The following is a 13,814-nucleotide window of genomic DNA, read 5'->3' on the forward strand; positions in this document are numbered from 1 at the left end:
AGAATCTTGGGAACAGAAGGAGCTCTTCTAGATTTTACTCAAGCCGGTCATTGGGGACCGATTGAGAACGTGAAGGTGTAAAGCAGCTTGCGTAAGACTGACCATAAAATGTCAGAGTTCCTAGGCCTTAAGCTTGGAGGGCAAAACAAAACCAATGGATTTCAAGAAGTCATTATTCAATAAATACACAGAATTGGAAAGATTTTCAGGGAAACAAGCCTGAGATATCCAATAGATTTGACAGGTCCTTTAAAAACTTCTATTAAAGGCAGAAGCATAAACTCTTCCAATGCAGAAGCACATTAAGGAATTAATGTAGCTAAATCATAAGTGTTTAAATGACTTAAAACACAAGAAGAGAGTATAGGAAGTAGGAAACTAGGTCAGATTAATAAAAAAAAAAAAGAGTATAAAAACATGGGCATAAATTAAAAGGGCTGAGACAAAAAATGAAACACAACTAATAAGAAATATAAAGCATTGCAGGAGGGTATTTTAAAGGCATTGTAGTAGGAAAAAGAAAATCAGGAGAGAAGTTTTCTTCTCAAAACAAAGAGAAAGATATTGACACGAAAAAAGCCATTTTTTTAATTTCCATCTTAACAACAACAACAAAACCCATGATCAGACAACAAAGGTAATTAACACCAAAGATAAAGGGGCAAGAAATGAGACTGCAGTTGGGAAGGAAAAAAATCTTGGATATCTGAACAACATGAGATGTATTAAAATGGACTGCATCTGGTGAAATTCAGCCTGGGTATTATTTAGAGATCTAGCTGTGGCAGTCACAGCATTATTACTAGTTATTTCTTAAAGCACATGAAGGATGGTTGAGGTTCCAGACTGGTGAAAAGGGGCAAACAAGTGAGAGAGGAGAAACTCTCAAAAGATCAGTCATCTTAACTTCAATCATGGACCAATTAATTAAACTCTTTATGGGCTTCTAAAAGACAACAAAGAGATAAATAGCAGCCAATGTGAATTTGTCCAGAGCAAATCATGTCAAACCAATCAAATTTTCTTCCATGACAGAGTAGCAGACATCAAGAACTGGAAGAATCAGTAGACATCATACATCTTTGACTTCGCTTGGTTTTTGTCACATATAATTCTCAAATGCAACGTAGAGAAACATGGCTACATGAAACTACTAAACAGCTTACCAAAAATGTATTTTGACACCACAGGTATCTGAGATTCATTATTGAAGTAGAAACACATAACAAATGGCGTTCCACATAGGGGGTCTTTTCTGGTCCATTACTATATAGCAGTTCTAGTAGTGACGTAGATAATAGAATAGGAAATGTTTTTATAATCTGGAGATAACAGCAAGAGGAGCGCAGCTGCAGTTGCATTCAAGGACAGGGTGATAATTCAAAATTTTGTTGAAAAATCAGAAAAATTCTGGAAAACAGGTTGAAATTCAATTAAGATAACTGCAAAATTTCACTGCCAAGCAGTAGTAATCAGCTACACAGGGTAAGGACAGACTTTGTACTACAGAAAGAACTACTAGACTTGCAGTAAACCAGAGTTTAAGAAAGACTCAAAAACATCAGACTTGGAAAAAGAGGTGGACATTATTCAGGGATATGTATTTGGGAGTGTCATCCTCAAAACTTGCAAAGTAATCCTTCTGCTTTACCCAGTACTGATAAGGCCTCTTCTGGGACAGTCTACCTAGGCTGGTGCTCCATAATTTGGTAACAATCTAGGGAGAGTAAAGAGACGAACAATGAGAACGAGGACCAGAAAACTTCATCTGTGAGGGGAGAGTGAAGGAAACGGGGCTGCGTAGTCTACATGGAAGAAGATAGAGAGAAGCATGGCACGAGACTCCAAATCACTAAAAAGTAGCTGTGAAAGAAAGGCAGTGCTTTCTTTTCCATGTTTGCTGGTGGATTAAATTGCAGCTAGGGAAATACAGGTTGGATATTAAGAAAATCTTTCTAACAGTAAGGCTAGAGAAACACTGGTGTAGATAGCCTAGGGTGAAATCTTCATCACCGGATTTTTCTACGATGAAGTTAGATGGACCATGTATACAGAACGATGTGTCTAGAACTGAACCTGCACAGAGGCAGTGGCATTAACTAGAAGATATTTCAAATACTTCCTATGACTCGTCTGATTGAACAACTTTAAATTATCATGGGAGAGGTGGGGCCAGTCAATTCAATTTGCCTTCAGCTGCCTATTTTTTTTCAGTCACTTTGCTTTTTGTTAAACTAGTATAATCATAAAGTACTATAGTAACCAGATCAACAAACGGGACTCTCTCCAAATCTGTCACATCCCAATGAGTGCTGTAAGTTAAAATCTAAGAAGTTGTATACCCATTTTCCCCCATATGTGGATTCTGGGGTTTTAATAAATTTGCCTGAACAAAAGCAGCAATTTTATTTAATCTGGTTATATTAGCCTCATATGAGCACCGCAGATGTCTACAGCTCCTTCGCATTGACTGTGGTACATGTATTAATGAATAAAAATTTGATGGGCTTTAGGCCATCCTCTTTGCTTCCATTCCCCTCTCCCATCAACAACTCCACCAATGAGCTAATAGAAACTTCACTGAGAAACAGAAACCTTCACAAAAGTAACTGCCAGTCTGTTGCAGAGGACAGAAACATATGTGTAGGCTGGAAAGCTGCACGAGGTGCTGAAAAAAATACCCAGGTGCAGGGAATTGACTACAGGACAAAAGCATGTTTGCTATTAAGAAATTTAATTTTTAATATTCAGTATTTGTGACACTTCACTGAGGTTCAGTGGGAGCCGGTACTAAAATGCATTTAATCACTGATGTCTACAAAACAACATATGACTTAAATTATATGTGCAAAGGCATAAGCCACAAATATTTAGTCTGTTGCCTTTCTTGAATCAGGTAGTTGCTAAAGTTTATAATCCTGCAAGTTTTGTCTGTCAGGAGAGAAACAGATGCAGGAGCTGGCAACTCCGATGTGATCCAGTTTATTTACCAAGAGTGTACACAAGATGCATGAAAAAAAAAAAAGATTGTTGCTTCACTTTTCCTTCGCACCACTCTGCAAGTATCTCTGATGCTGTGCCTGGTGCTTCCTTGCTCTTCCCTTCTCTTCTTTTTTACCCATTGCATTCATAGGCATGAAAACAAAAATCAGGTATTTCTCATTCAGATAATGCCCAGCCTCCATACCCCCCTGTGTTATCGGCACATAAACTCCAGTCGGCAACACAGTATAGCCTTATGACATACCTGTGTTCTTCCTAGTGGCCTCTATTGTTTAAATTACCCGATTGCACAACAGCAATCAGGTAATTTTAATAGCTTCTTTACATTTGCACCACACGGAAGATGCCTCTTAAACTGATCAGTTTTCGCTATGCTTAAATGAACCAGTGCACCTTCTGTTGCCCGTATTTAGAGGTATCTAACAACTATTCGCAACAATTATGAAAAAAGCATTGGGAATTGTGTGGGTTCAGGCCAATATACCTGCACTGTTCCCCCTGGGCCTGATCCAAACCTTGCTGAAGTCTCTGGAAGTATCCCCACTGATGTCAGTGGGCTTTGGACCAGGACCAAGGCTACTCCAGCCTTTACTCAGATCTTACTCTGGCAGTTCTCCTATTGAAGTCAGTGAGATTATTCCCTGGTATAATACGGCTCACTGTCAGGAAGATTTTAATGATATTCAACCTACATTTTCCCTGTCTTCATATCACCCCATTATTCCTAGTTATGTCTCATTATCTTCTTTTTTTCAGGGACCCAATCCTAACCTCCTTACTCAGGCGAAACTCCCACTGACTTCGATTAAGGAAGCGGGATCTCACTGTCATCTTTACTATTCGGAGGCTGCGGCAGTGCCCCCCCATGATGTCATCATATAGGCAAACCACGCATGGTATTTTTCCTTGTAAAGACCACAGTATTGAGCCTATGGCAATACTGAAGAGGAGAGAAAAAAATGAAAAGATTCGCTAGCACAATTTCAAGACATACAGCAATATGAATTTTTAAATAACATTTGATCTTATAAAAATATTTTATCATCTTTCCATCAGACGTACATCCTCACAGCTGTATAAAAATCTGTAGTAAAATTATTGTAAGTAGTTTCTTTGATTAAGAACTCAACATTTGTGGTTTAGAATAGCTTTATAATTTGCTGTGGACAAGACGGATAACGTGATACCTCTTTCTCAACAATCATTTATTATGTATAATTTGGCCTTTCTGGATGGTTGGATTGGAACGTGTCCTAAATTACCAGAAGTTAAATACTTCTTATACATACTAAAAATGGCATTTTCCTATATAATTGTATTAAAAGCTTGGATTTTATTTAGAATTAAGACATCACATATCTCCCATGGTCTTCATGCAAATAAGTTTTTTCACACTTAAAATTCTGTTAGCTTAAAAGGTTAAACTCAGGTAGTGGAATCTTATTCTTTTCTCCTGTTGGTCTGTGATGTGCCAGAGAAGAGCGTGCAGAGCCCCTTCCCCTCCATCTGGTCAGTGGTCAAAAAAGTACCGAGACAGGGGACCCTACCAAGGCAACCTGGGTAAGGTGGTACCTGCAGCTGATGGGCTAAAACACTACAGCGCGGCAGCGTAGAGCAACGCTGAGCCCAAAATGCCCTGGTCAGGTGTCATGGGTAGTTCTACCTTTGCTTATTTTTAAAGTTCTTGTAACAACAGCCCTCTTTTTGTGTGCCTCTGCAGAGCAATGGGCACCAAATGATGGGGATTTTATGGCAGTGCAGTAAAACTAATGATAATATTGATAGTAAATAAAAACTAAGCCTAACTAAAATAAAGAGTGTATGGACAGCACATAAATTCTCCAAAATATGTTCCCATCCCTGATACCGTGTGCTTCACTACTCTTTTCTGGAGAAATAGTACTAATTCCTTCAGTATGGATACATGGGACCTGATTTTTCTGGTTAGGGATATCAGCTATACCCAAACAGCTATGGTAAACCAATTTTTCTCTATATGCTAGATTTCCCCATTTCTTTATCATATCCTAGTAATTAATCATTGTAGATTTACATGTGTATTTTTGCTATTAAATTAATTTTTCAGTAACTGCCCAGACATCACATACATTAAGATTAAAATATAAAACATTATTGCGTGCTCTGTGTTCGTTGCCATTGTCCCTATTTGCCCTACCCGCTTTAATGTTATGGTGGTTTACAGCACAGGGAGGTCCAGCTCTCAGGTTCAGACCTATTTCTTTAATAAGATAATCAAAACACTCTAATGGTTGTGCAGTTGTGGAATTCTTCAGGAACGCTGCTCTGAAATTCAGCATCTTCAAGAGGCATTTACTCACCATCTGAAGAAGTCTGCTTCTTTATTCCAGCCCATCTCGTCTTTTCAGGTAAGAGGAAGCACAGATAATTAGGATACAGACATGTATGCTACAGAATAACCTGAAGAGCCCATCTGCATTATCACTTTTAGTTCAGACCAGTTTCCTTTCCAAGTGGATATACCAATTGCCCTAACTTACCATTCTTTTGTTGGCATCATGAAGTGTGCAAATCAGATTCCTTTCGCGAAAAGCTAAAGCAAAAGACGCACCCTAAGAGCCCATCCAGTTTGTTTCAATACAGCATTCTGTCCACAGGACCAGACTTCAATTAGCCTTAAGTGAAAGCCACAAAAATACAGTGTGGACATCAGGTCCACAGCACCCACGCTGTTGCTCTGTAGATCTTCACTGCACTGCCCTAACAGGGATGTACCCTTAGATGCCTATTTCAAAGAGACTGTCCTGTAGTGACTCTTCTACTGTGTCTTTTCCACCCCGTCTCCTTGTATTTAACCTGATCCTTCTTTGACCATGTACTGATGGTGCATCTTTTTCAATAAAACAAATTAGACAAAAAATCAGCAGACAGGGAGAAATGCTTGTCACCAGCATCCAGACACCGTCTTAGCTTGTTTACAGAACAACCGAGAAAGAGAATGGGGATGAAATTCACCCCTCAAGCTTGCATATACTGTCTGAGAAGGGCATTATCACCTTGTTCAGAAACAGCATCAGTTTGGATGTTGAGCCATCTCTAATGCTTAGTTATAACTAGCGAAACTAGACAGTCACGTTAATGCATTGTGCATATATCTGTTAGTTATTGTAGCTATGCTTTTTTGTGTGATACACTAAAGAAATGTCCGGCGAAATCCAGACATGTTTGTTTGAAAAGCATCTGATTTTGTGATCAGCATGATATGAGTACTGTTCTTCTCTGATCTTACATGGGTTTCACAGAAAGATAAATGTCGGGCTGTCAGCATCTCCTATTTCCATTAACCTTCTTTTCCTCATTAATAACTGACCTATAGCAATAAAAGCCACCCATGAATTCAAGCAAATAAACCAGTCCACTTCTCCAGGCCCAGTGCTTTTGGCTGCATTGAACCTTAACAGGGTAAGGAGCGACACGTCTGCTGGAAACTATTTACAACTCCACAGATGAGAACTTTTTACTGCATTTCTTTGGTTTCACCCATTTAGCCCCTCTATCCCTAATATAATAGCCCAATCTATGCATACTAAAAATCCTGTTAATATTCTGGACCTGGAAAATTAGCCAAAAATCCATAGAAAGGTAAGTATAATAGAATACAGATGATTAACACATATATTTAACACAACGGATCCCAATATCAATATCTCCTGTGTATTCTTTCCAATTGAGACCAGCTTCGTAAATCTCAACCGTGAGGTTGTATCTGATGAAAGAGTAAAGCTACAGTGAAGAAACAATGCACAAAAGATGTTTGTAATGTAATACGAAAATGGTGTTCAGGATTTTAATACACTGCAATTGACCACACAGATTTTTTTCTGTGAAAAGATAATTTGGTATTAAAATTGTGCAGTACTTAAATAATGTAATTTTGATAATGACAGTAAAGTACAATTTCTGTAATGCAAGCGAATCATAAACTTTTTGTCATTCAAATGAAATATGTAATATGTCTGAACGCTGTCACTATTATACATTTTAAAAAGAATTCTGCCATGAACTATCATTGAATATTATTATATTTCAAATACATAAAAAAAACCTGGTGAAGTCACAATACAAACGTATTGAAATGCCATGTTGCATTTATTGGGGAAATAATGAAACCTGTGGGAGCAAGTCAAACTTCTTCTTCTAGACAGTTGAAAACTGAAACTGTGATAGGTTTTGACCTTCAAAAGATAAACATTAATTCCCATGAATTCTCGGTTCCCATTACTTCTTGTGTTGTATCAGGCTTCTGAGACGAAGGAGTTTAATCTATTGAGGATCTGACCAGAGTGAAATTTCACTAGTGGTGAAAGTGCTACTTTATTTGTGGCATTCCTCCTAAGATTCTTTCATTGCCGTTTGTGCAAGAAGAAGTGTTCCACCACTTCTGAGAGATCTTAAAGGAATTTAGAATGAAACAAGCTATCTGAGTAATTTCTGCAAGTTAGTTCAGCTATTATTTTTTTTTACTATCTAACATTCCTGCCGTTTTTCTTTTCCTTGGGGCTCCTTCCTCCTCTCCTGCAGAGGAGAGTTGCACGCTCCTTCTCCAGGAGCAGAGCTCCGTTACCAGCCTCGCGCCGTTTCCACAGTAGGCTACATGATCTGGGGCACCGCAAAAGCACACTTTGATGTTTTAAACTTATGGTGCTGTTCTCTTTACAGCTGGCAAGTGGAGTGGTGCAGATAAGTCTGCACCACATCACGGGGATCTTTGTGTAAACTGAGGTGAGTGTTGGATGGATTATGACTTGCGTTGTGTCCCCTTTGATCTGTGCATAGATTCGCATTTCATCCCTCCACAACACATTCATGTAGGAAGCAATTCCATCTCCTTTGTTTAAGGCTGCTAGATACTACACTGGGCATTCTCTTATGTTTTGTCAAATGTATGTTTGAAGTGGAATATATATAATGTTCTGGTGCTGCTATATTTCATTTGCAAAGCTATGTTTTATATACTGTAAATTTTACTTCTTACCTAAAATACATTATCCTGGAAGCAAACTGAGTCAAGTGTTCTCAATGTGCCTGTAATTCCTTTGCAATTGTGTGAGGTGTGAAATTCACTTGACTGTTCTTACCGAAAGATCTGAAGGGTGGGAGATAAAAAATTGTTTTACTTCTGCCAAGCAAGCATGAAGAAGTACAGATTATGTATATCATTTCTGGAAAGAAGATGGAGGAGTTGTGGTTCCAAAAGACATCCTCAAAAGAAAAAGAAAAGGAACTAAGACAAACATTTTCTTTTTTTCATCGTATCATATATGTAAAGAACGAGGTAACGGTTTATTACACCAAAAGATAAAATAAATGGTTGATTGAGCTAAATTAAAGTTTGAAGTAGAAAAAAATATGCAGAATGTCCCTGATACAAACTTCTTAAAGCAAGGGATTTCTCTAACTCGTGACAAAAACCAGAAACAACCCTTTTGGGGACAGGTGAAACAGCCTTTTCGACTATTTTTTTTTAAGGGGATTTAAGATCATTTTCACGCTGCATTTGAAAATGACGATCCACTCATAAAAGCAGGCATTAAATTTCACAATAAGAAATTTACTTAACTAAATGCACGACTCACGGGAAAATGTCTGCGTTGGTATTGGTGATTTGGTATTTTGCTTTCTCCGTCATTACCTTAGCGTGGCACTAGGAGGCAATCTGCTATTAGAGGTGTCATCCCTCAGACATCAAAGTCTTCGAATATTGTGGTATTTCAGCACCAAATGGCACTGCTCATGAGAAGTTTTTTTGTGTGCCGAATCCCAGCCTGCATTACCACAGTCTCCTTAGCTTCTTCCATGTACTTTTCAAAAATGGCAGATTGGTGGTCAAGAATACCTTCCTGAGACTCTGACCACAGCTTTAGCTTTAGCCAGTCGTTCCAATTTGTCATACACCAAATATCTAAGTGAGAGGCAGTGAAGGGATATTTAGACTGCAGGTCTTCATGGGGCTAGAACAGCCAAATTGCCTGTGTTGACAGGATGTGTGTGTTTCCAGGTGTGCCCAGAAGCAGACCAGCTTAGGTAACACTAAGAAGTAAAATGTATGCCTCTCTGTCTACTGTGAACATCTCTAGGGTAGAAAGAGACCAAAAAAGGGGTTGAGGTTGAAAATGCGTAGTTTGGATTCAGGTACCAATGGGGCAGGTAGGTACGGTTTAAGCTCTTAATGGAAATGAACATACAGAATAATAAAAATGTTAATTGGTCAGAAGAAAGAACATGGACAGTCTCACATTTTTTATTTCTCTTTACCTCAGTTTTCATCCTTGTTATTTTCATAATTGTTCTTAAAATTGATTAATGCTTTTGTGCCTCCAGATGTTGTAAACATATGAAAATCACAGGCAAACCTAGGAGAAAGTTAATAGTTCTGTTTTCACAACAGGGGTCAAAAAAGTGTACTATACATAATGCTGTGGTCATATATTGAAAAAATGAGGTTGAATTAATACTTATTAGCTTGTAAATCTATTACATGTGCTAAATTAGCAGGTGGTCTTTCAAAGAAAGTAGCCTAAGTACACGTCCTGCAAGATGGCACCAGCACACATATGGGTAGGAACTAAGATTTCACAGGCAATAGTCATGGTGGCTCTTCCTGGCTGTTGAGTGTTTGACTTCACCCCTTTACCTGGTTTTATTTTTATAAAAGTTCTTTTGTTGTTGTTTGGGAGCAGATGTATACTTATGCGCTATTGTGATTCCGTAAAGAACAGTATTTAGAAGTTTTGAAAGATCTGATGCCTGTCACAGAGGGGCTCTGAGACAGAGCGGGGAACAGGATTTTAAAAATGCTTCCACAAGCATTTACTGAGACAGAAAGTTGAAATTGACTTGGCTGTGTTCATGCTCCTTTTGTTTACTTTTTGTGAATATTTTAGCTAATAGGTTTACTGTTAGGATTGTTTATAGCAACAGCACATTTTAAGCAAATATTTGAAAAATTTCATGGATAATATATTTTAGACTGACAAATGTAAATATTTTCACTAGAAATCTAATTATAAGCTTTACTGTTCTTAATGTATGTTTTATTATGTAATCATTAAATCAGGAAGTATGTCTATGCACACATGGTTTTACATTTGGTTAGGAACTACTAACTCCTGGGTTAAATAGCAACTACAAAGAGGGCGTTGCAGATCACCCACTTGACTCTCAAGAATTCCAAATATTAAGTGCTTTCAACAATGTAGTAGAAATCCTCAGACCTTTTCATTCCTGTAGATGCTGCCCTTTGCATAAGCCAGTCTTACAGTCTGTATTTCAAGCGTTGAGATGTGTTGTGATATTGTTAGGTAGATCAAAGGGTGCAAGAAAATAGATACTGCACAGTTTTTAAAGAAAATGGAGATGCTTGAATTGGGATCATGACATATGTAACAGAGGGAGAAATTTCTAATAATTTCAATTTTCAATTCTGTTTAAATGTAATTCTTTATCTACAGATTCTCTTGCGGGTTTGAAAACTGATACATAATTTTGTCTTGTTTTTTAAAACCTCTCCCTTCACCTTTTAGAAAAGAAATAATAATCATGTTTGTGTCTCTCTAATATAAACATAATTAACATCGGTGGTATATGGAATTAATGCTGCCTGTAAGGAAAGAGCTTCACAATTAAATCATAGATTTGCTGCTGTGCGGTTCGAAGACGTGAGCTTCGCTCACAAGACAATGGGTTTATACGCCATATTCCATAGATTCTCATTACATGTCTTGTGTCAGCAAAATTATGTTAGGCAATCTCACCACTTGCATCAGCTCATATTAATATTATTTGTAAGACAAAATGGTCCTTGATATTATGCCTCTAATCATTATCAGAAGTCATTTTGCTCTAGGATGTTAATATTAAAGTTTATATATGATAACATTACTATTTGTTTTAATAATTTCCAATAAAAACAACTACTGTTTTAGTGACTCATTTTATTTTCTTGTATTTCCTGGCAAGTGTTGCATGGCTTTTTAAGAAACACAAAACCAAGTTGGCTGCAGCTGAGCTGAGAGGCTGATTCCACGGGCTGTGCTTGCTGGAGGCTTCCATTTAAACCAGTGGTCTGGACGGGGCGTATAGGATGGGCTACCTTTTTCGGCTTCTAATTTATGCTCTCTTGCACTGAAACACCATGAAACAACATTCATTAAGGCTTCAAATATAACGGAAAACTGCTAATCATGAAAGAAAGACTGGGAAAAAGAGGTGTAATACCATCGACCCTGTCTGGGACGTGCCCAGCTCGTGAAATGGCAGCTGCTGGGGTGCACACCACCATCCTAGACATGCATGACCTGCAAAACTGTTAAGCAGTAACTACATGTGTAGAATATGCTGCCAACTGAAGTTGGTTTTGGTTGTGGTTATTTTTTTCCTCGAAGAATAATACGGAATAAAAGGCAAGTTTAGATTGCATTTTGGCATAATTAAACGTATTTCAGTTTCAAATTCAAGAACAAATTTTCTGTCTGTGCATAACCAAAGCTCTCAGTGAATACAATGTCTATGTCTTGCCAGATCATTCCACGTTATATAATACCTGAAATATTGAAGCCTACTTACAAAAAGGAAATCATTGAAAATATAATTGTGCTTGTGTATTTTGGGAAATACGTTAAGTTTTGTAAATAGCTTAAAGAAAATTATAAAGCCTGGAGTATACAGCTGTAGTTCTAATTACTACATCATCGAGGATATTTTAGCAAAAAACCCTGAATTTCAGGCCTTTGTGAGTTATTCTTGGCCAGTTGGACATACGTGTTATTGGTCATTGTGATTTAGGACAGTAAACATGTTCACTATTATCTCTTTTCAGGAAGAACCAAACTGTTCAGACCCCAAATTGAGGGCTCTCCTTGCTCTGTTGAGATCTCAGTAAGAATGTGACATCTTTTTCTTTCAACATTTGTATTTCTTTCAGTGCTCTACTTTGGCTAGTCTGGTTTATATTTCCACCTAAAACGGACAAATTCTATAGTCATTTAAATCCATCCAACCCTATCGACCTCAACCATACTCTTATCCTGATTTACAGCCTCATTAGGATTTTAATGATGTAAATGAAAGTAGAATTTGCTCCTAAATCTTTGCTCTAAATTAAAGAGTGTATTCACCTCTCGGTGCAGGATGTGGGAGTACGCGCCTCAAACAGAGAATACACAGCTAAAACTTGGCAGGCAAGGTCTCGGCTACAGGGTGGATTTTTTTTTTTAATGTTGAGCTCACTTCTTTCCTCAGATAAGCAGGCGCACATTCCCATGTATCTTGTTAAATCTTCAACAGTTCTACACATGCATGTACAAGTGTAGTGCTGTTTTTACAAGATAGACAACAATTCTTACTCACATATCTTTCTGATGAGAGAATCAAGTCATCAGTCTAAATATATTTGGTTTCACTGAAGTTGCAAGACTACGGAAAGCACAGACGTTCACCAGCTCTTGGAACGTGCCTGGAGTACCTGTGGTACAAAAATAGATCCTCCTGCATTGGCGGTCCAGACTTAAACGTCTGTAAATGGGTGCTGAATGAGAAAGTGTTGGGGTTATTTTGCTGTTTGGTTTTGTTTGTTTGTTTATTAATTTGGAAATCTGAGCCTTACAGGCTGATCCAAAGCTCACGGAAGAAAAATTCTCATTAACTTCAGTGGCCTGAATCAGTTCCTGAAAAGGAAAATACCATGTTTCACTTTCAGTATCTTCTATAAATTCAAGCCAGAAAACCGTTATTGCTTCTAACGCACCGTATATTAAACAGTAGCTGTGAAGGACTCAGTAATTACATTACACACATCCCATTGTGTTTAAATGCATTTTACAGCACAAACTGGGAAGGGCCATGAGCAGCACATTTACTCTGCCCTTAAGTTCTTTGTGGCTCCGATGTGCGTGTAACTCCTCGTAGAGACCCGCGTTACCTGAAATCGTTCTCCTCTCACCCTCAAAACTGCGAAGAAGGTACTTGCCAGAACTTGCTCCAGAAGAGTCATTTCCATATAGTCTTCTCTTAAAAATTTTAGAAAGGCAGAATGATGGGAGATGGGAATGATGCTGGGCAGCTGATTTGATATGCTGAGCCTGGAGGTCGTTCAGCCACTGCCGTCCAAATGCCAATAAACTGTAAATGGTGTCGCATACATTACACATCATTAATGGAGAATGATGGTGCGGCCGGTAACAACCGGTGCCATGGTTGGGGGCACTTGACCAGGGACACAGATTGACAACTGCAGCAAGATCACTAGGGCAAGATCAGGCGGCATGTCGTACGGACAGGACAGGTTTGAATAATTATGCACAAGAGGCAGAAGTTAAGAATTTCTTGCTTACATTAAATTAGGGCTGTTTGGATTTGAGTTTATTTTAAAGCACACTGAAGCTTGATTACTTTTAGTAATAGGTGAAGTGCTACAGAGTCAAGAAGCAGAAGAATTTTTAAAGATCTTACATAACTCTAGTGATATTTTTAAGCATATTAATTGGCAGGTGCTTCTCACAAATAAGGAGGTGACTTTCTGAAAATATATCTGCCCCTTGAGCATAGCATGGCTTATTTTGCAGCTTTTATCACCAACAGAGCTCATCAGCTGTAAAAATGAAGAAGGTGGCACTCATTTTTAGAAAGAAGTATCCAGGAGGACGCTTTCCTCCCCAAAACAAGACGAAGCCGTGAACAGTCCAGATCAGGAAGGGAACACGATCAAAACTAGGCAATTTTCAAATTCTGCACAGGTGTTCAGCCCTCTCCCTCCCCCCCCACCCCGGACCTCC

This window comes from Charadrius vociferus, unplaced genomic scaffold, assembly GCF_000708025.1.
Source record: "Charadrius vociferus isolate BGI_N301 unplaced genomic scaffold, ASM70802v2 scaffold244, whole genome shotgun sequence".
NCBI lineage: Eukaryota > Metazoa > Chordata > Aves > Charadriiformes > Charadriidae > Charadrius > Charadrius vociferus.